The sequence below is a fragment of the Peromyscus maniculatus genome, chromosome 1, assembly GCF_049852395.1.
Source record: "Peromyscus maniculatus bairdii isolate BWxNUB_F1_BW_parent chromosome 1, HU_Pman_BW_mat_3.1, whole genome shotgun sequence".
Taxonomy (NCBI): domain Eukaryota; kingdom Metazoa; phylum Chordata; class Mammalia; order Rodentia; family Cricetidae; genus Peromyscus; species Peromyscus maniculatus.
Window position 1 is genome coordinate 190,111,263 of NC_134852.1, and position 23,198 is coordinate 190,134,460.

Below are 23,198 nucleotides of genomic sequence, written 5' to 3' on the forward strand. Positions count from 1 at the left end.
CCACAACTCTGCCCTTCCTCTGAGCACAAGCAAGTTGGCTCACCGAGGCGGGTGAACAGAACAGATGTGGCAGGCCACGGGCAGGCTTGCCCTAGCTTGCCTGTCTTCCTGGCAGGACAAGCGGTTATTAGAGACTGGTGACTGCGCCTTGTGTCTGGGGACAAGCTGTCTGCCTTTCTAGGCGACGGCTCCTTCCCAAGTGGGGAAGGAAGAGGTGCCAGGCTGTAGAAGGGCCCAATTATTTGCAGCTCTTATTTTTCAGAATGACTGTTTTTTTTGAGAGAAGTATGTGCTATTTGAATGCAATGTGGCATTTTAAATGAACATAAAATAATTTCAGTTCTTACCTCTAAGTCCACGCTTTTTTTCTTTTACTCTCTTGCCAGAGGGTGGCTTCAGAGCTGCTTTGCCACCTTCGGAATTGTCTTGGACAATGTCCCAAGGGCGACAGCAAACACATAGTTTCATAAAAGAGTTTTTCTAATTCAGTGGTATTTTGAGTGAAACTATTATTCAGCTTTCTTAAGATAAAAAAAAAAGTCCTAAATATTACTATCATACTCTTCCTGCTAACATCATTGTACTCAGACCTGAGGGGCAGAACAGGCCTGGCTCATGTAACCAGAGCCAAATGTCTTGGACAGAGGAATTTTCCAGGAGCTTTTGGGATACAGAGCGCTCAACATTATAAGCTGGACGACTGGAACTGTGTCTCAGGTCTCCGAGGGCTAATGAGTCAGGACTGATTTGACTCTGACCTTTGTGTGAACGCCACTGAACCAGCACTTCCCTGGGGTTGGGGATCTGATTTGACTTCTGACCCTAGTTCTCTTACACATAAAGTGTGTGACCTAGTGAGGTCTAGGTTCTCTGAGCCTTATGAAGTGGAAGCGCATGCCCCTCCTCCGAGGTTATGTGAAAGAGATGTGAAATAATGGGGTTATTTAACAAGGAATCCTGAAAGAGCTATGCCAGAAACAGGGGTGGACACATCTGTGTCTTTCTACAATGTCAGAATTTATTAACTGTAAATCCACAGGTCACCTCCGTTTCACTGGCTGTACCAAGCCATCCTATTTCCCTCATAGCTGGCCCCGGCAATCACAGGTTCTTTTATTCCAGTCTTAATTACTCATGTGAAGTCTCACATCACACATTATAGTTCACACAATAACACACCCACACAGAGACACTCGTGTAAGTTGCATAATGTCCACCAAAAGGCTGAAGAGCCCTCAGAGTTCCAAGTGACTTTACCGAAGGCAGAGAGCCCAGGTAGATGCAAGGAAAGTCACTGGAGTGCTTAGGTAAGGTTTCGGGGATGCATCTGGAGGGTTTCTGGAGCCCTGGAGAGCCTGGCTGTAGAGCCGGTGCAGAGGGTTGTAGCGCCTGTGCAGAGGGTTGTAGCGCCTGTGCAGAGGGTTGTAGAGCCGGTGCAGAGGTTTGCAGAGCCGGTGCGGAGGGTTGCAGAGCTGGTGCGGAGGGTTGCAGAGCCGGTGCGGAGGGTTGCAGAGCCGGTGAGAGGGTTGTAGAGCCCGTGCGGAGGGTTGCAGAGCCCGTGCGGAGGGTTGCAGAGCCGGTGCGGAGGGTTGCAGAGCAGTTGCAGAGCCTGTGCGGAGGGTTGCAGAGCCGGTGCGGAGGCTTGTAGAGCCGGTGCGGAGGGTTGCAGAGCCGGTGAGAGGGTTGCAGAGCCGGTGTGGAGGGTTGTAGAGCCGGTGCGGAGGGTTGCAGAGCCTGTGCGGAGGGTTGCAGAGCCGGTGTGGAGGGTTGCAGAGCCTGTGCGGAGGGTTGCAGAGCCGGTGCGGAGGGTTGTAGAGCCGGTGCAGAGGGTTGCAGAGCCTGTGCGGAGGGTTGCAGAGCCGGTGCGGAGGGTTGCAGAGCCGGTGCGGAGGGTTGCAGAGCCTGTGCGGAGGGTTGCAGAGCCGGTGCGGAGGGTTGCAGAGCCGGTGCGGAGGGTTGCAGAGCCTGTGCGGAGGGTTGCAGAGCCGGTGCGGAGGGTTGCCGAGCCCGTGCGGAGGGTTGCAGAGCAGTTGCAGAGCCGGTGTGGAGGGTTGCAGAGCCGGTGCGGAGGATTGCAGAGCCAGTGCGAGGGTTGCAGAGCCTGTGAGGAGGGTTGCAGAGCCTGTGAGGAGGGTTGTAGAGCCGGTGCAGAGGCGAGCATGGAAGCAGAGCACCATGCAGACAAGGGATAGTACTGGATCCGGATGAACAGTACTTTGAGTGGGTGGCATGGAATAGTAGGGACCACGCAGAGCTGAAGCCTTGGGGACTGTAAAGTGTTCTCTTTCTGCTGGTCCCTCAGGTCACACATCACAGTAGATGGTCGGATGACCAATCAAATTGGTGGAGCCCTAATCACCATAGTGTTAGGTGTCCTTCCTTTTATGGTGTCCAGGTGAGGCTCTGGCGCCTCTCAGTGTTCTGGTGTCCACGTGATCGTTCCCAATCTACTTTGGTAAGTTTATAGCTGGTACCTTTTTACTTGCAAAATTAAACTATTTATCAGTGTGTGCCTCATCGGTGGTGCTGGGAGCAGATGGTAGTGTCTGTGCAGGCTTATCCTGCCTCTCTATTTGTATTCAAAATAGAACTGATAGATGCTTTGTAAAACAGTCACTCAGGGTGAGGCACAGCCTGGGACCCGTCCTCTCAGAGTGTGAGTAACTTAGAGCAGCGCATAGCCTCATTAAACAAGCGGTGATTCTACCACACTAAATATAAGATGTCCAAACACAGATTTATCTCTGCCTCTGTTGCCTCCAACAAACACAGGAAATGCCAAGAGCCAGCCACCCTGTTTCCCTCTCTAATGTTAACTATCAAGGGCTTCACAAATTCCATTATGTTTTCCTGCTCATCTGTAACACCAATTGCTAAATGGTCTTATTAATAAAAACCCCAGAGCCAGATATTGGGGTTGAGACCGAGAGATCAGAAAAGCAGAAAGAAGCCAGGCGGTGGTGGTGCACGCCTTTAATCCCAGCACTCGGGAGGCAGAGGCAGGCGGATCTCTGAGTTCCAGACCAGCCTGGGCTACAGGGAGAGATCCAGGACAGGTTCCAAAGCTACACAGAGAAACTCTGTCTCAAAAAAGCAGAAAAAAAAAGAAAGAAAGAAAGAGAGAGAGAGAGAGAGAGAGAGAGAGAGAGAGAGAGAGAGAAAGAAAGGAAGAAAGAAAAAGAAAAAGAAAAGCAGAAAGAAGCCAGCCACATTCTCACCACTTGGAGATCCTCAGCCAAAAAGAGACCTACTTCCTGTATACTCACACCTATATGTTTTTCTGTTCTGCCATCTCACTTCCTTTCTCCACCCAGCTATATCACTTCCTCTTCCTGCCCAGCTCTGTGACTTCCTGTCTGTCTGTACAGACCTCCATGGTTAACTAGTGTTGGAATTTAAGGCACGTGCCACCACGCCTGACTCTGTTCCCAGTGTGGCCTTGAATTCACAGAGATCCAGATGGACCCCTGCCTTCCTTAAGTGATAGGTTTAAAGGCGTGTGCTACCATTGCCTGACTTCTGTGTTTAATATAGTGGCTGGCTTTTTCCTCTGATCCTCAGATAAACTTTTTTGGGGGACACAGATAAAATATCACCACATTTCCCCTTTTTTGTCTAATAAAAAAAATAAAAAATATAACTAATATAAGAAAAATTATATACAATAAGTACAATAACTATATACAATCTATATGAGCAGTAAATACATCAACAATGTGTAGTCCATTTGCATTTGACAAATGCAGAGAAAATATTCCATTATCTGTCTGTTTTGGTGAGTCCAAAATGTACCTAATTCACTTTCTATCCTAACTTGTATTGCCAACAGAAAACTATCTTATGATGTCTTTCAAACTCATACACTTTACACCTCTTAGTGAGTTTCTTTTCTGAAATTGCTAATGAGGAAAACTGTAACTATAATTATCTAATCTTCAATTCCCTCAGAGAACTGAGAAGGAAATAATACTACCTAGTAAAACAGGAAGTGCAAATAAGCAACTTCCAAAAAAATGTGAGTTATGACAGAAACAGCCAGCTGCCTGGACACCTGAAGTTTCTCTGCAATGTTGGGGTATCATCTTTGGCCTACAGGCTTAGCATATCTGACAGACTCATCTGTGAAGCAGGATTTTCTAAAGAGCTTTCCTACCTTGTTTTGGCAAGGATCGGCAATCCTTTGTTTTGTGTCCTGCTTGTCCATTTTAGACAGCATACTGTCAGCAGTTGATGTGAGGGCACTTTCTTGCCCAGTGGCTAACTTTTGCCATAATGAAAGTAAACTCCATATGGAGTTTCTTCAATGCTCATCATTTTCTCTGAAGTAGATTGGTGCTGCCCAGGGCAAACATGTCTCATAGTCATAAAAAAAAGAAAAAGAAAAGAAAAGAAAAGAAAAAAAATCTATGTTATTAAAACATCTTAAATGCCATATTTTGTAGATCTCTGAAGGGTTTGAAGATGACCTGTCTATCTAAAATGCATCTCTGCTTGACCTCAAAAATATATCTTATATGACTACAAGTTCAATTGTGAAGGGCTTATCTCAAGTCTTTGTTCGAGAAGTCTGTGAGGCTGGATCATCTCAGCTAGCCATCTTGAAATTGTCCTGGGCAGTTTGTAGTCCAAAGCTGATCTTTGGGTGATGTGTGTCAGCTTAGCGGTATTATCATCATTCTTATGGAATCATTGTTGTGGGGCTCCATTATCTTTTTGGAGACTTCAGATTTGCTGTTAGGTGTGGTCATGATTCCCTGCAGAAAACTGATAGAGACTCAAACAAGAAAACATGCACAGGCAGCTAGATGAAGCCTTTTTTCTAGAATTAGTTAGTACTCTACATGACCATTAATATCATGATAAAAGTTAATATATATATATATGTATATATATATATATAAATAAATCTTATAAATTTTGGTACAAAATTCATACCTTTTTTTTTATTTTTTTTTTTTTATTTTTCGAGACAGGGTTTCTCTTATGTAGCTTTGCGCCTTTCCTGGAACTCACTTGGTAGCCCAGGCTGGCCTCGAACTCACAGAGATCCGCCTGCCTCTGCCTCCCGAGTGCTGGGATTAAAGGCGTGCGCCACCACCGCCCGGCCCCAAAATTCATACCTTAAGAAAAGTTTTTTTTTTTTTTTTGGTTTTTCGAGACAGGGTTTCTCTGTGTAGCTTTGCGCCTTTCCTGGAACTCACTTGGTAGCCCAGGCTGGCCTCGAACTCACAGAGATCCGCCTGCCTCTGCCTCCCGAGTGCTGGGATTAAAGGCGTGCGCCACCACCGCCCGGCAAGAAAAGTTTTAAAGAACCAAAATAGAACCAAAGAATTGAGATTAGTGGTAATAGAATAGTCCCTTGATTTTGGTTTTCTTCTGTCCCATATCAGATGGCTCTTCTGACATGATGCACAGATTTTGCATCCCATGTGTCTGGTCTTCTTTCCTTCCCTCTTTTTTCCTTTTGTGACGCTAGAGATTGAACCTAGTGCCTTGCATCTCTTGGGCAAGCACTTGGCCACCATGTTACATTCCCCAGGCCCTTTAATTTTTTTTTTTTTTAGTTTGAAACAGCCTCTTGGAAAATTTCCCAGACTGGCCTCAGACTATGTAGCTCAGGAAGCCTTTAACTTGTGATTCTCCTGCCTCAGCTTCTTAAGTAGTTGGAATCACAAGAGTGTGTCACCACACTCTGATTGTTTAACTTTCCAGGGAAGGTTTATCAGTAATGGAAATTAACCATGATACCAAGTCTCTTATTTCGGTAACTGTTAAGCTGTATCTTTGATCAAAATATTGGTGGGGATTTGAGGAGATGGCATAGCAGATAAAGTACTTGATGTGTAAATATGAGGACTTGAGTTCAAATTCCGAGACCTATGTAAAGCCAGGGCCACGCTGTGCCTCTGTAATCCTAATGCCCTCATAGGAAGATGGGAGATAAAGACAAAAGCATGCTCAGCATCCTGTGGTCCAGCTCACCCAGTATGTGCAGTGATGAACAACAGACAAACCTTGTCTCAAACAAGGTAGAAGTTGAAGATGAACACCCAAGGTTGTCCTCTGACCTCTACATTGTAGTCATCGCCCATAGCCACACCCCCAATGAATGCATACATGCTATACACACACACACACACACACACACACACACACACACACACACACACGAAAGAAAGGGAGAAAGAAGGAAGGAAGGAAGGAGAGAAAGAAAGAAAGGAAGGAAGAAAGAGAGAGAGAGAGAAAGAAGAAAGAAAGAAAGAAAGAAAGAAAGAAAGAAAGAAAGAAAGAAAGAAAGAAAGAAAGAAAGAAAGAAAGAGAAAGGAAGAAAGGAAGAAAGAAAAAGAAAAGAAAGAATTGGACACAGTGGTTCAGTGGTTGACTGGGCTATAAGATTTTCAAGCCAGGATTAATATGACTTTCATCTCTGGATGGCACGTCTTGGTCTAGAAATGCGGGAAGCACTAAAAATATGAGTTTAAATCAAGTCCATGTTGAGTTACAGAAACTTCGATGCAGGAATCTCTAGTTAGCTTTCATTTCTATTTGTGGGCCTCTTCAAATAATCAAAGCAAACTCCCAGAAATCTGGATATAACTAATTCCTGGCCATTAAAAATCCCAGCACAGTTTATACATATGTGTGTGTGTGTGTGTGTGTGTGTGTGTGTGTGTGTGTGTGCTCTCGTGTGTTATGAACATACATACCCATTAAGATTAGCTTGTTTGGGTCTCACTTCAGTATAATTTGTGTGTCTTCTCCATTTTTCCACCCTATACATTTTAGGTTTGAGTGTGTACACAGGTCTGACTAAAGGTTTGTCCCCAGATTAAAGGCATGGCAAAAGGCCTTCCAGAAGGATAGCTACCTGCATCTGACCAACAAGGAGTTTGACTTTATGGTCAGGTACTTAGGAACCCATGGTTCAGAGTTTGCTGGAAGAGGGCCATTAAGGAGAAGGCCATTGGGTTTTCAGATCACAAATGAACTTTGGCATTTTCTTGAAAATCTGCTTTTATTTCTGGGATACCCTGTTGGATTTGACACTATAAATTTTTCCAAGTGTATATGTGTAGGTGGACATTTGGAATGCCTGCTTTCTTGGCACTCCTAGGCTTCCAGAACATTTGAAATAGAAATTGAATGTGTAATTTTAATTCAGTTAAATATACTGTCAGGTGTAGTGTGTCAGGTACCATCTTGGGTCTCTTTTCCTGGAGGACTGAGGTACTTATCACCTAGGTAGTTAGCAGGATGATGAGCAAATGATAAGTTGAGTAGCTGAGGTTTTCTCTTGCCTTACCCCCAGCCTCCACCTAGTGAAGAAGTAGATGAAGACAATGTCTCAGAGTTATGGCTACTGTCTGTAAGACAAGGATTTGCCTGTGTGTAGATGTTGAGTGTGGATAACTTGAGAGGTGTGATGTTCCCTGGAGCCTGACTGACCTGAAGGATCACCTGTATCCTCCAAATGGACTGAGTCTCAGGGAAGAGGACCAGAATGATAGAAAAGACTTGGGGGTAAGAAGGTTGGGAAGGAAGCCAAGGAACACAGGGAAGGATTGTTGAGTCATTGCTGTTGGATGGCTGGCCTTCTCAAGGGTTTGGGAAGGGTGGGTTGTGGTTGAAGCATTTGTAGGCCTCATGGCTGGGCTAGAATCCTAGGGTTTGACTTGGGACAACACTTCGCTGACATCTGAGCATGTCATTCCTCCTTAGCCTTTGATTCTCTAGAACAATCCCTTCACCCCAGCTGTGGGTTCATATCCTTTTGTTTAGCTTGATATGTGTAGGGTCCTTTGGATTTCCATGTCTGGATTCTAGATTAGCAATTAGGCTAATGGCTTGGGTTGAGGGTTCTTGAACTTGAACTCCACTCTGCTCTGGCACTGCTGACTGCTTCCTTCCCACCGAGGACCCACAGCTCCACTGGCCCCATCTAAAGAGAGCAGACCCATCTGTCCTGGGACATTTCTCTTCTCTGCTTGCGAGCTTTGCAATTAGCCTATTCTGGGCTCTTATTCGTTTTCTGCCAGCTATGGGCTTCGTGCCTTAAACTTTTGGTGTGGGTAAGAGCAGATGTCCATGGAATGAACATGGGTGTGCGACATGCAATAGGCAGCCAGGCTGCTGGGGTGGGGAAAAAAGGAAGCAGCAAATGGCACTGAAATGAAAACAGAATTTGAACTTACTGAATAATAAAAGCAGAAAGGAGAATCAGAGGCTCTTAACTGTTCCCTGAGCCAAAGATAAGGGGCCTGGAGGAATTTGAATCTTCTAAGTTTCCCGATGGTGCCAAGTGTTCTAGAAGGAAAGAGACCTGAGGTGCTGCCCTCAGGGACCACTGAAGATGTTGGATATTGAAGGATAAAGGACAAGGAGGAAATCACACACCTTTCTTTCATTTGAGGTGAATGATTTCAAGGCCTTTCCTTAATTTATAAACAAAATGTGATGTTCCTTAACAGACCAGTGCCGTTGACCTTTATGTCTGTCAGGAGACAGTTTGGAGCATGCAGGGCAGGATGTGGCTATCCCTGTGCTCATCACATGTGTCTGTGCTCTGGCTCCATCACTTTGTGTGTGAGATGCTTGTGTGATCTATAGCAGGCAGTTTTACTCTTTTAACCCATTTTTCTCACTAGAAAATGGATAGAATGATAATTCCAGACTACTGTTGTTGCCAAAGAATTAGTGGATAGACTATAAAATGCCAGTATGGGAAGTCCCTTGTAAATGGGAGATATTGCTATCTTGATAATACTCAACATTTATTCTGATCATGCACCTCTCAGCAAATGTGAGTTCCTCATTAATTTCTGGTATGACTTTGCCATTTTGGCCTGCCTCTGAGAACAAGCTGGATCCTGGGTTTGTGGGGGGAGCTGAGTGAGGAGGGTGTGCACCGAGCTCTGGTTGAAGTGGGGCTTTCTGAGAAGGGTCTTCAGGTGGGAACTGGTACTTGAGAGTCCCAACACTTCTGCTGTGGGAACCCTAGAGAGCAGAAGGTCCCCCAGAGAGGGCGGGCCTGGAGTCTGTGGCTCAGAACAAAGACAGCAAAACAATTGCAGAGCAGTGAGCCAGGGCAGCGCTGAGGGAGAGGCTGCTGAGTTACGTTTGAGAGGGCTAGATACACGCCATGTGATGTTCCACAGAAAGGGCTGGGCCCCAGGCTGCCAAGAGCACAGAACAATGGTGGTACACAGCAGCTACTCCATAATGTTACCCACCATTGCTTAAGAGCAGTCAGAGCATAGAACTACGGTAAAAGCAGTGGGAAATGGCATCGTAGGGAAAGATAGGGCCGTCTGGGGGATGGTGTGCCCACTGGGGACATCTGTTCAACATGCACGCAGGATCTGTTTCCCAGCCATCTCTCTCACCAACTTCTCGGTCTCCATGGCTTCTGGTCCTGTGGCTGCGCTCCTAGAAGACACTGAGTTTTGTAAAGCTCCTAGAGGATTCCTCCACACAGAGTTGGTGGCTTTGTTCCTGGCTCCTAAAAGCATCCAGCTCTGGGACAGAGTGTGAAAGAGTGCTGTTAAAAAGCCCAGCTGTGCCCTGCATTCTGCACTCGGTGGTGGCTCTCCATTGTGGCAGTCTCCTCCTTCCTGCTGAGATCCTGTGTGAGTTCTCAGAGCTTGGGTCCTGATGAGTCATGACTTATTTATCCCACGAGTCTTGGTTTACATATTACATGTGGTCAGTATCCCGTTCATAGCTGGCAACAGTTCATGTGTTTCTGATTCTGTGCTATTTGTTTTTCCCACATATGTATATATGTATATATATCACCATTTTATTCCCATAATATAATGCTCACTAAATCAAAAACGAAGTCCCTGAAGTGGGTATTCCTATCTTGCAGCAGAGGAAACAGAAGCTTAGAAAGTTAAGTGCTGTGGCCGAGCGGTGACACATGCCTTTAATCCTAGCACTCAGGAGGCAGAGGCAGGCAGATCTCGGTGAGTCTACAGAGCAAGTTCCAGGATAGCCAAGGCTACACAGAGAAACCCTGTCTCCAAAAGCAAACAAACACTCAGATCCAAGTAATCCAGAGTCATAACCTCTGCTGGAGTACTGACTTTTATGGTTGAAACTTAAATATTTGATAAATTGAATATGGTCCACTTTCCAGACTTGTCCAGAACTTTATTTATAATGCTCATTCCTGCCACTTTTAGGGGTAATTGAATGTTTCCCATTCTTAAGACCATGCCCAAATATCTGCAAAAGTAATTCTCAGGAGAGAATGAATTACTTGTCATGAGAGAGAGAGAAAGAAAGAGAGAGAGAGAGAGAGAGAGAGAGAGAGAGAGAGAGAGAGAGAGAGAGAGAGAGAGATGTTGTCCTTAGCACAGACAGGCCTCTTTGGGACAGCAGCACATATAAGTCCTATCTCCAGTTCGAGCCCTTTGGTTTGAAAGAGTTTGAAGCCAGCCTCTTCAGGACAGCACCAGGAAGCATTTTCTCCTTTCCACAAGCTGACATCCCAGTTCTTCTAGCTAAGTGACTTATCCCAGGGTCTGACGCACGGCGGGTATTCATGTCCCACAAAAAGGCCCCATAATTCATTTTCCCCTTTCTGCTAACATCATTGAATTGAATCATATTCCAATGAAACACTTTTAAAATTCGTTTATGAGTAGGTGGCTGCTTTTACACAGCACTATGATATCCATCTAGATCTGAATGTTTATTAGGTAGACAGGAGACACACTTCTATCTCCTTCTGAAAAACAGTCAAAATCACCCTGGAGCCCTCCCGGTCTCGTCAATAATGTCACATACCAGCCACACTCGTCCCCTCACCTGCTTTGGGAGTACGAAAATCAGTCAGCCGAGACCAAGCTACCGCGTAGGGAACAGATTAAACTAGCATACATCAAGGTGAAAGATAATTATTACTTCTGTCAGACCACACCTGTTTTCGCAGCATTCCTCAACTTAGTTAGACTGGAGACAGGCTAAACTTTCCAGCGAATTTTCCATCTGACAGTCGCTCCGGGCAGTTCGTCTGCAGAACACCCTCGTTATGTTTACATTTTTGAGGTAGATTAAAAATGTCATCTGTGAAATATGGCCTGAAAAATCTCACACTGCAGCGTATTAACATATCCACACACGGGGCTTGAACGGGGACCAACCTGGAGGGACCAGGAGTGCACTCAGCTGCTTCTCCTGCAGAAATCTTTCCTGATGTTCAACCAGCAGGTCCTCAGAAGAGCCTCCTCAGCCCTCTGCCCTTCACGGTTTGGAGCCATTTATCATTTTTCAACAGTTGGCGCTGTTTTCTTCCCAGCGGAGAGTCAGGAGTCCGGGGCAGTTTGGGATTTGTTGAGCTCTGGGCCTTCTTGCCCATAGCATCGACCACAGCTTATGAAGACAATCATACCTGGGCGAGGAATCTCTGACCTAGGGCAAAAAGCTGAAGTGGTTTTTAAATTGAAATGTGACACCAGCGTGGCTGCCGCAGAAAGGCTAATGTCATTGCCATGTTTGAGCCCTGGATTGTCCCTCAGTGAGATACAGAAAAACTACAGTTTTCTACAGGAGAGATTCTGGTGCACTTTTAGAGAAGGGGAAAAAAGGCAGCACCCTCGATTCCTTCTCTGGGGGAAGTGTGTAGACCCTGCAGTTTTCAGGGTGTTCATCTTGTGGCTGGCATCTATCTGTGTTGCCTCCAATCGTGATTTTGTCTGACGTGCTCTAAATACACGCTCCAGTGCAGGTGAAGGGGGAGAAAACGGAGGCGGGAGGCATCCCCTTCACACAGCGTCAGCCATCCAAAGGCATTTAAGGTGCTGCACTCGGGATTGTAGTCATGAGGATGTGTTTCACAAACCCTGCGCGTCCTCTCCGGGTCCAAACTCTGCTGTCAGCAGCGGTGGACTCTGGCTCTGTTTCTCCCAGTCTCAAGCCACCTCCCTCTTTGGTCAGCTTTTGGGAACCCTTTGCCTAGACTGTTTTGACGGCCTCTTTCCTCCTTCTTAATCCGGTCTGCCCCCAGTCTTCTGGGTGCCAATAGCCATTTGTCTAAATGCAAGTTAGGTTTTTCATCTCTCACCATGGCTTTCATGGCCAGGAGAAAACCTTCACCCTCCTGCCAGTCCCTTAAAAAGACCTTGGTGATTGTATCAGGCTCACCTCATCATCCAGGAAAGTCCTTGTTTCCAGACTGCTAATTTAATCACATTTATATGTAAGTTACTCCCCTACCATGCATGATAGCTAACTGCTCACGGCACCCAGGGACTGAGACATGGCTTCTGGTTCTAACTGGCATGGGGCTTATGCCTGTCAGCCCGGAATTGGGGAGATGGAGGCAGAAAGGTGAGGAGTGTAGGGCCAAACGTGGCTATAGAGTGAGTTCGAGGCCAGCGTGTGATACAGGGAACAGTCTCAAAAACAAACAAACAAAAAAAAAAAACCACAAAAACAAACAAAAAGACACGGGGGACGACATCCTTTGGGGAACCCTGTTTGACCTTTCATGGTGACTCAGCACAGTGCGACCTTCTCTGTGGTATATCTTCCTTGGCTACATTTCAGAAAATTCCCTCTGATCAGAATACCAAGAACAGATTGAGGGGAGAGGACGTTCGACAACCTCCAGACGCAGGTCTCAGCACCTTGCTCTCACTGTGCAGGGAGGGCTGGACGGCGTCTGCGCATAGCTCCTCCCGGTGAGGTGATCCGCTCTCTAGGCTTGGCCTCTCGCTCCCCTTTCTCTGGCATTTGACCTGATAGTGAACTTCCTCCAGGTCTGAGTCAAAGAGACTTTATACCCAACCCACTGTGGTTTATGAAGGCGTCCACTAAAGGAAATAAAGAGAAAATTCTACCCACAGGACAATATTAGCTTTATCTGCCTCCAGGTTACAATGATTTGTCCTGAGTGGACCATTCTCTTCTGATTGTAAGTTGCCCTGGCTAGGCCTGGATTCTTATCCGCGAACAAAGGTGGCTAGGTCATGTCAGAATGCCCCTCTGACTCTGTCTGGCTCTCTCCAAATACTTACTGTGTATCTGAGAGACACGTGGTAGTGGACACCTTTGCTGGGAGGCAGTTTCCCAGATAGAAGCCCTGGCACATAGAAGATCCTAGGAAAGTAATTCATTTGCAGGTATTCTTAGGAAAACCCTGAAGGCATAAGGAATGGGGTGGGGAAGGAGGGTTATGATTAAGGAAGACCTATTAAGTGCAGTCCCAGTGGGTAGCACTGAGTCAGTCCCCCAGGGCCACTCTGAGAGTGTGGGTCATACCTTACATTGTCCTGATCAGGGACAGCAGTCATTGCTTAAGGACTGCCCTAAGAAAACATAAATTCCTAGTGACATTTGGACTCCTGGAACCCAGAAAAGGAGACACTAACAATCTTAGGAAAGCCCTCCACCCAAAACTGTAGCTGCTTCTGGGAATGGGGAGTCAGCATGTCCGGAGATGATGCAGAGCTCTGAGCAGGTCTGAACAGGGCTCCGGTGTCCTCTACTACACCCAGCAAGGTCCTGTGTTCAGGCGGTTCCTCTCATTATGTGACCTAACCGTCTCCACCCAAGCCTGTCACTGTTAGTTTTTTTTTTTTTTTTTCTCAGTCAGGGCCTTGTACCATACATACGCGGCCTGTGAAGGAAGCTGGCCTTCACGTGAAGACCTCTTGTGGAGGCTGCTGGCCACGCTGGGCCTCTCAGCTTGTCGGCTTTGGAATTCTGAAGGGAGAAACCCATTTCTTTGAGAGTCACGTCATTGCCTAAGGATGGCGGGTTGATCTGTCTCCGAGGGATGCCAGGGCTCCCAGCCTCTGTCCACGGCTGAGCCAGTTTCCCGAGCACCTTCGCCCATGCCTAACCACGTTGTCTCCACTCCGGTCTCTCGATCTTCCGAGTTTGACTTTACTCTTGACATTCCTCACTTGGCCTGTACCTCGCTGACATTCAGTAGTAGAGGCTGGTAGGCCACTGAAGTTCATACAAAACTTCTTGATCCCCTATACGCAGGTGGTGTGTCCAACCTCTTAAGATTGTTACATGATGTCATCTACATAGTATATGGTGGAGAACTGTGCCATTGAATTACAAAATAAATTGGAAAAAAAAAACACCTCATAATGTGTAAAGTGTTTGGCCACTTTCATAGCTCACATGAAGCCTACAGGTTGTGGATTGGACACACTTGCTTAGGTGCCACGGCTGCTTCCTTGGGCATTAACAAAGGATGCTGCCGCCTCAAGTGATTCCAATGAAGACTTTCCAAACAATTTCATTTTTTAAAATGTAAAATAGTGACTCCATTCTACTTAAACTGACATGTAAACAGTAGTAATAATGGCAGCTCATATTTGGATAGTGTGACATTCAGTTTACATGTGCTATTTCACTTCATTCTTAATTATCCTACAAGACTATCCTAATCTCCATTTCTCCGCTGAGGAAGTTGAGGGTCAGAGTTTGGTAATGCATGGAGTTTGCAGTTTGGAACCCAAGCCTGTCCTAGTTAAATCAAGCCCATCTTCTAGATCATTGTCCTGTTTTATCCCTCCATCACAGCGGGAGAAGGAAGGGTCTTCTCCTCAGAGTTGAGGGCATAGAACACGGGTGGATCTGGCAAGTGAGTGTGTTACTTCAGAGCTTTGGATTCTGACGGTGTTTAGTCACCCCATTTATTAGGTTCCTTACCCAAGAGTTAAGTAGAAAATGGACTTTTCCTCCCAAATCCCTTTCAGATGTGTTGGCCAGCAAGGCAGCCTTCATCACCCCAAAGTGAGTCACTGGACAAGCCAGTGTGCTTCTCTGGGAGAGGGGCTTAGACCCTCCGCGGAGTGTTTTTTTATTAAGAGCTTTCCTGGAAGCCCCACCCAGTATCTGCTGCTTCTGTTTCTCTAGCCAGAACCCTATCAAATGACAACCCACCCTTCGCTGCAGAGAAGGCTGGGAAATAAAGTTTGTTTTGTTTGTTTTGTTAAGCATAGCTTTCCCAACGAAATCACCATCTTATTAGGAAGCAGGGGATGGTGGGTACTAGACAGCCAGTGCAGTCTGCGGCACTCTGATCCTTTTCTCACTGTCTTATGTAATTCAGTTCATGGACCATGATTTCCACTAGCCTTGGACCAACATGCTAAACTCTCTTCTCTTTATCCTTTCAACACATTTGTGTGTCCCAACAATATCCAAACTAGGTATGTCTTTCCCAGAACCTATCTTTTCCCCAAACCCACTCCTTCTGTGTTTTCTGTCTAAGTGAACACCATCACTGTCCATCTAGCGATTCCAAGCAGAGGTAGATATGCAGTCCTTCTTTATTCCTTAGCCTTCACCTGTGACCACTTGCCAAGCCTGTGTGTTTGCTTCTCATTTACTTGATTGCATCTATCCTCCTCACCTTCACCCAGCAGTGTATGGAAAGCACAATGCATCAAGACCAATTAAGGTTTATACCAGGATTAAAAGACAACTCAGTGGTGGGAAATCTGTTACTGTAATTCAGTGTCCTTACAAATTAAAGGGAGAACACATAGGCTTTTAGATGGAGAAAAATCATTCAACAAAATTAACATGCTTTGCCTGTCTGCAGTTAGAAATGAATAGGAAAGAATACTTATGAATGAATTTATTGAAGAGTTGCCAGGCCTGTACACTGTAAACAATAAAATATTGTTGAAAGAAATTAAAGAAGATCTAGATAATTGGAAAAGCATCCCGTGTTCATGGGTTAGAAAGCTGAATATCGTCAAGATGGTGGTACCAATGCAGGAGAGCTTTGGTTTCAGCATGCTCTTTATCAAAATTCCAATTTCAAATTTTTCTACTTTCCAGAAATGGGAAAGTGGACCCTCAAATTTATGTGAAATTTCAAGGGACTCTGAATGGTCAAGAAAATTTGGAAGATAAGCAACTTAAGTTGGAAGTTCAGCTTAAGTCCACAGTGATCAAAACTGCGTGCTCCTGGGCTAAGGACAGAGGTTCAGATGGATGTAAAAGAATTGAAAGTTGTTTGTGCCAGTTTCTGCTACCATGACAAAATACCATCAAGTGGGGGAGCTGGAACAGCAGAAATGCATTTCTAAATATCCAAGGTCTAAGTGTTGCCCAGTGCTAGTCCTAAGGGAGGCTCTTTACCTGGCTTGGGAATTGAGGAGGCTCTCCTTCTTTTCATAAAGTAACACATTCCATTACGAAGACCTTCTGCTCATGACCTAATCTAACCCAAATCACTGTCCCAAATCCCATTAAATACCATCACATTGATGATTGGAGCTTTACTATATGATGAGGGGGCTCTTAAACTTTTAGTCTATAATAAGAGTAATGAAATAAACCCATCATCTATGGTCAATTTATTTTTGACAGAGTGGCCAAGGCCATTCTGTGGGAAAAGTCATTTTTTTAGACAAGTGGTATTGGGACAACTGATAAGTACATTTAAAAAGATCCAGACTATACACAAATGGATCAAATACTGAAATATAATAACTAAAGGCATAACCCAGAAAAACAAATGTTGCATATTTTCTCTCATTTGTGGAATAGCTTTGAATATTCAGATGTGTGTATTCATTTGGAATATCCATAGAGGTCAGGAAAATCACAAGGGCCTATAGAAAGGGGCTTTAAAAGGTGGGGAGATAGGATGTACTGGTAGAAAGGGTTAAAAGGAAGTGATGGAACAGAAAGATTTAAATTGGGGTAGGGGATGGGGAGCAAGGTTGACAAGAAAATACAGGGAAAGATAAAAACACCAAAGGCCTTTTTTTAAAAAAAAAAGTCATATGGAAACCCACTGTTGGATAAAGGCCCCTAATACAAAACACTTCAAGAGAGTTAAAATGTTGTTACCTTATGATAAGGTGATAAAGCCCTACTAGACACCACAGACTAACAAATAAAAGACCTAATATTAGAAATCAGTTACCCCTTTTGGACTTGTTGGCCAGTGGGATTCCAGAGACCCCCAGGCATTGCAGGCTATTGCTGATGCTATTGGCTACCCTCTAGATCTTGATGTTAGACCCTATTGCTGAGGAAACCACGTACCTGAGTCACAGGACATGGGAAAACCAATCTCCTTCTGGCCTGGCAGCTTCTCCATAGTAGTTAACTTTCATAGTGCTGGAAGCTGCTATGCACAAACTACTAGAGGGGAAAACCAAGCTGTGAGCCCATGAATTACAATGGTGACTGGCCAGGAAAGACGTGCCCACTCATGCAATAGTGGCGTGAACGTCCTGGCAGCAACCAGTTGCTTTATGATTGGATTTAAGTACTACTCTTCAAGATGAAACCCATCCCTGGCACCACTATCTAGCCAAGACCCCGTGGAAAGGTAAGTCATGGGTCCTGGGTGAGACCTGCTACTATTATTCTGCCAAATAGACCTAGTGTTGGTTTTTGAGATAGAGTCTCGTTAGGTAGCCTTTGCTTGTCTGTAATTTGGTATGTAGACCAGCTTGGCCCCAAACTCATAGAGGTCCTCCTTCCTCTGCCTCCTGAGTGCTGAGATTAAAGGCATGTAGCACCATGACCATCTTAAATAGATGTAGTATTAAACCGACTCCTAGTGACTTACCATTGTACCTGTAGACTAATGCAACCCTTTCAGCTCTCATTAGAGAAGCCTCTTACTTTGAGTAGATGGTGACTAACACAGAGACCCACAACTGGCTGAGGGGCAGAGAACAAGAGACCACAGAATGCCTGGCTCTGAACAGGACATCTTTATCACAACCCCTTCTCCCAAGGCTCAGGCATCACTTTGGAAGAGGGGGCAGATGATTACAAGGAAGCAGTGTCTTCTGTTCACAGCAGGGCTGATGCACTTGTGAACTCAGAGCAGTTACGACAGAATGCACAAGACCTGTGCAAGGTCAAGCCATACCACATCTCAGCACAGAAGAGTCTCACCTCTTCCCAAGGAATTACCAGCAACTGCCAGATGCTGGGAGAGGAAGAGTCAATTTTCTCCAAGAGTATTGTCCCTGATAAGCTGACCATGCTCCAGTGGAAGGCCACACATCCAAGACTATGTGAGTGGCACAAATTGGTTTTGATGGGTTCAAAAGGAGACTAATACTGTTGAAGAAGAGAACTCAATACAACTGCAAATTGTTCTCTAACTTCTATGTGTGCCCACCCACACATTACATTCTCTCAGTCTCCGTCTCTCTCTAATAATAATAATAATAATAACAACAACAACAACAATTACTATTATTATTATTTTGAAAACATAAATACAAAAGTAAGTATTGAATAGACATTTCTTCAAAGAAAAGATAGAGATGGCTCATGTCTATAGATGATCCTCAGTACTGTTAGTCATTAAGAAAATGCTAACAGTAACCAGGAGTGATTGCATACTCCTGTAGTCACAGCACTTGAGACACTGAAGCATAAAGCTTATTACAAATTTGAGTTCAAGACCAGCTTGGACTACAGATAAGACTGATCCTGTCTGAAGAAGGGAAGGAAGAAAAAGAAAGAGTGGGCAAAAACCCAACCCAACAGGTTACCATTTCATACTCCTTAGGATAGAAACAATAAAAACCCAGAGCTGGCAAGTACACGAAGAAACTGGAACTCTTGTACATTGTCAATGTGAATATGGAAATGATATGGACGGTGTGTAAAATAGTTCGAGAGTTCCTAATAAATCAAATGTAGCATTACCATTCGATCCAATGAATACATTCCTGATATAACTGAAAAGTTTGTTCAAATGAAAACTTGTCCACTGATTTTCACTGCAGCCCATTCACAGTGGCCCAAAGACAGAAACAACCCAGTGTCTATTGACTGACAAATAAACACCGTGTGGTGTGCTCAGATCACAGACTACTGTGCATCAAGGAGTAGAGTAGCAATCCGTGCCATGGCCTGGCTGAATGCTCACATTATGCTAAGGGACAGATGGCAGGTGCCAAAGGCCACACACATCATATGGCTCTACTTACACAGTGTGGAAACCCACAGAGACTTTAGCAGGTTAATGGTTGGTAGGGATTCAGGTTAGGGAGAAACGGAGAGGAACGTCTTCATGGGCGGAGGGCTTGCTTTTAGTGTGATGGGTAGGAACCAGATGGTGGCAAGGTTGCACAGCCCTAAGGAAGCAAGTACAAGGTACGCTTTACCACTGGTGACATCCAGTGGGACCAGCACCGCTGAAAGTCATTTCCACCGCCTTGTTTAAGCACACGCACTTATCATCGTAGTGGGCTTCTAAAGCATGGCCTTTGTATGAGATCCAGGGCATGGGATGGGCTACGTTTTTCTCTGAACACTGTGGCTGTCAGCTGTCACGAGCTCACCAAGCACACTGGATCCGGACATGTTCTTGTGACTAGAAATCAGGAAGAAATGGAAGATGTTGCAGAGTGTCCAGTGTTTGAGCCTAGAAAAGTAGATGTCAAGTTTTCCAACAGGAAGTGTTAGCCTAGACAAGACGAGAGGTTGCAGGGCAAGGTTAGGGCCAGAAGCCACCTGGCCCAGAGGCAACGGAGCCGGATAAGGCGGGAGCTGTGAGACTGCAAAGCCGCCGAGAGATTTCCTTGGGGTTATAGAATGGGGCTGTTTAATGACGTTCTTTCTTGTTCCTGAAGGAACGTTTGAAAATAAGGAATGCTCTGGCCTTTAGAACAAATGATGCTTGGTCTCCACTGTATCTCCACTGTGGCCCAACTGTGCTCTCCCAGTGAGTTTTTAAAATTTTCCCAGCTTCCAACTTCTTCCTCCATGTAATGAAGACTAACAACATCTCCCAGGTAGGATTACTATGAGAATGGGGATGACATATGTACAAACATTTAGCAAAGTGCCGGGGAATAATACAAAAATTACCCAGTTGTAGGAATTAATTACTCTTGGCTTGTATTTTAACCAGTTGACTTTCCTAAGACAAAGCGCATTGAAGTTTCGGCGAGAAGCTCCTTTAAGATCAGCTCTCCCCTCGCCAACCTGAGCTTCCTACAGTGGGTGGGTCATGGTTCTCATGCCGTGTCTTGCCTGCTGAGGACATTCCCGTGGCTCTGCTCCCCACATTGGCTGTGCTTGGAGACCTCCACACATGGCGTGGCTGTGGGAGGCCTGGCCTTTGTTTTCATGTGTGCCCAGTGTCTGTTGAGGCCGCTCTTGTTTGTGGCTTGGCCTCTCTGCTTCCCACTCTGCCTATGAGGAGCCGCACTGTCTGTTCTCCAAGCCAAGCCTGTCTGCTGCTGCTGATTCCTGGGAAGCAGCCACTTCCCACTTTGGGGGCAGCATATCGTCACAGCATGAATGACAACTGCTGGGAAAGCCAGCCTTGGCTGGAATGAAGCCATAGCTTTCAAGACAGCAGTGTGGGAGAGCAAGCATGAGCTGAAGTAGTCTGGTAATTCTATTGAATGTCACAGCCCGGCTTAGCTATAGTGGATCCCCACATGTGGGCAGAGAGTAAAAAGACCATCATCGCGTGTAGAAGTCCCCCAAAGAGCTACTTTGGGCCAAGACTCTTGCCATGAGGGAACAATCTGCACCCAATTGTTACTTCAGTTGAATGTTGGGTGATAAATAAAATAGCAGCAGAGAATAAAACTTCTCAGAGAAGAAACTGCTTCAGATGACCCCCCACCCCGAGTCATTCTCTCCAGAGTGGACTCAGATGTGTGACAACCAAATTCGATCATCATTGTCAAGGGACAGAAGAGAGATGGGGTTAAGAAGGGACAGCATGGTAACTACAGAGCACATCCGAGACCTAGCAGGGTAGACTGTCAAGGAAGGAGACTAAGAACAGCAATGTCCACTATCCAGTTTCATATTTGAGTCATACCTACCATCTGGTCTGCCTTAGAGAACCCTTAATGTGCACTTGAAAAGAATGTGTGCTCTGTAGTCATTCAGGGCTCTATGAATATCACTTAGGCCAAGCTGTTTAACAACGCTCCAATTATTTCCTCATGGACATTACCTTATTTCTATCAATTACCAAGAACAGTATTGCAGTCTCTCAAATAACTGCATTTATCTGTGTCTTAGTTACGTTGTTGATGCTGCCATGAAACACTCTTGACAAAAGCGACTTGAGGAAGGAAGGATTTGTTTCAGCTCATGGTTTGAGGTGATACTCCATCACTGAAGGAGAGTCACAGTGGCAGGAGCTTGGGGCAGCTGGTGACCATCAGTAAGCAGAGAGTGATGCATGCACGCTGCGGCTCTGCTCCATTTCTTCATTTCATACAGCCCAGGATCCCAGCCAGGGAATGCTGCCACCCACAGTGAACACATCTTCCTGCCTCAGTTAACCGATCAAGATGACCCCTCACAGACATGCCTGAAGGCCAGGCCCTAAGGTGATTCTAGATTCTGTCAAAGTTGACAGCAACAGCAATCACGGTCTATTTCTCTCTTTGATTCTGCCAGTTTTTACTTTGTGTATTTTGAAGTCCCGTTTCCATGTGCAGATCTCATTAGAATTGATATGCTTTCTTCATTGACCAAGTATCTCTTTCTAGCTCTGTTAATTCTCCCTGTTTTGAAGTATTTTTGATGCGATAGTATGTTTAGTTTTTCATGATTTATCAATTTTTTTTATTCCTTTTTCAACTTACCTGAGCCTTGATATTTAATGTGTTTCCTGTAAATAGTGCATAGTCCAGCCTGGCCCTCCCTGACTCCCAGTTGAGTGTTCATTTAGAGTTGATGTAGTGATGGCTCTCTTCTGGTTCCAGTCTTCCATCTTACTGTTTGTTTTCTGTTTGTTACTTCTCTCCTTTGCTTCTTTCTCTGTTCCTAATTTTCTGCTTTCTTTTGGGTTAAAAAGATTAATTTAACATTCTAAGTTATTTCTTGACATTTTAGTTATATCTGCTTTGTTGGTTGTTCTAGGCACAACAGTACACACCTGCACACTAAAAAGTCTACCTTTAAGCCGGGTGTGGTGGCGCACACCTTTAGTCCCAGCACTTGGGAGGCAGAGGCAGATGGATCTTTGTGAGTTCGAGGCCCACCTAGTCTATGAAGCAATTTGTGAGGACAGCCAGGGCTGTTATACAGAGAAACCCTGTCTCAAAACACAAACAAAAAACAAAAAAAGTCTACCTTAATATTCTAACACTTGCATCAAAGAAACATGCTACAGAATTTGATTGAACTGGCCTCCTCCATCCTTTGACTAATAGTTTTTCAGCTATTTCCTTTGATGCATCTTGCAAACCATATGACCACATGACAGCTTTAAATAATCTTTAAGGGGATTTACTGAATGAAACAGAAATATTCTCTCGTTTTCAGCACATATTCAGCATTTTCAATGCTTTTCATGGCATGCTCACCTGGATTTCTATCTTGTATAGTTTCCCATCACCATTAAGATTTCCTTTAGTATTTTCTGGTGCAATTCTGCTTGTGGCAGATTTTTTTCAGATTACTTTTGTCTGAAAATGTCTTGACTTTTACTCTAATTTCAAGGACATTTTTCTGTCGATAAGGAATTCTAGGTTGTCAGCTTTTGCTTTGTTTTCCCCTAGCACTTTGAAAATGGCATTCTATCATTTCCTCCCCAAATCTATTACTTCCAGGAGCAGCCAGCTGTCACTCACAGGGTGTCCCTCTCTACGTCTTCAGTCTTCTTCTCTGGCCACTTGTCAGGTGTTATCAGTAACGCTGGTCTTCAGCAGCTTTATCACGGTATGGCCGGATGTAGGTTTTTCTTTTCTTTCTGTTTGTTGGTTTGGGCACAGTGTGTGTATGTGTGTGCTTGCAGATACACATATGTCACGTTGTGCATGGAGAGGTCAGAGGCCAATCTCCAGTGTTGTATTTGCATTCCATGCTGTTGGAGGCAGGGTCTCTCTGTGCTCTGTAAGCAAGTCTAAGTGGCCTGCTCTCTTCTGGGGATTCTCGCATCTCTACCATCCATCTTGCTGGAGGAGGGCTGGGATGACAGAGACACTCCAGGGACCTGAACTTGGGCCTTCACATTGCTTAGCAAACATTTCACTCACTAAGATCTCCCTGGGCCCATTTTCTTAGATTTTAGAGTAACTTTTATGAAATTTCCCATTTCCTTACCCATTGTACTAACCTTTTCTTATAAATTTTCTTCTGTATTTATCTTTTTTTAAAATTTAATTTAATTTAATTTTACAATACCATTCAGTTCTACATAACAGCCACAGATTCCCTTGTTCTCCCCCTTCCTGCCCCCTCCCCTTCCCCCCAGCCCA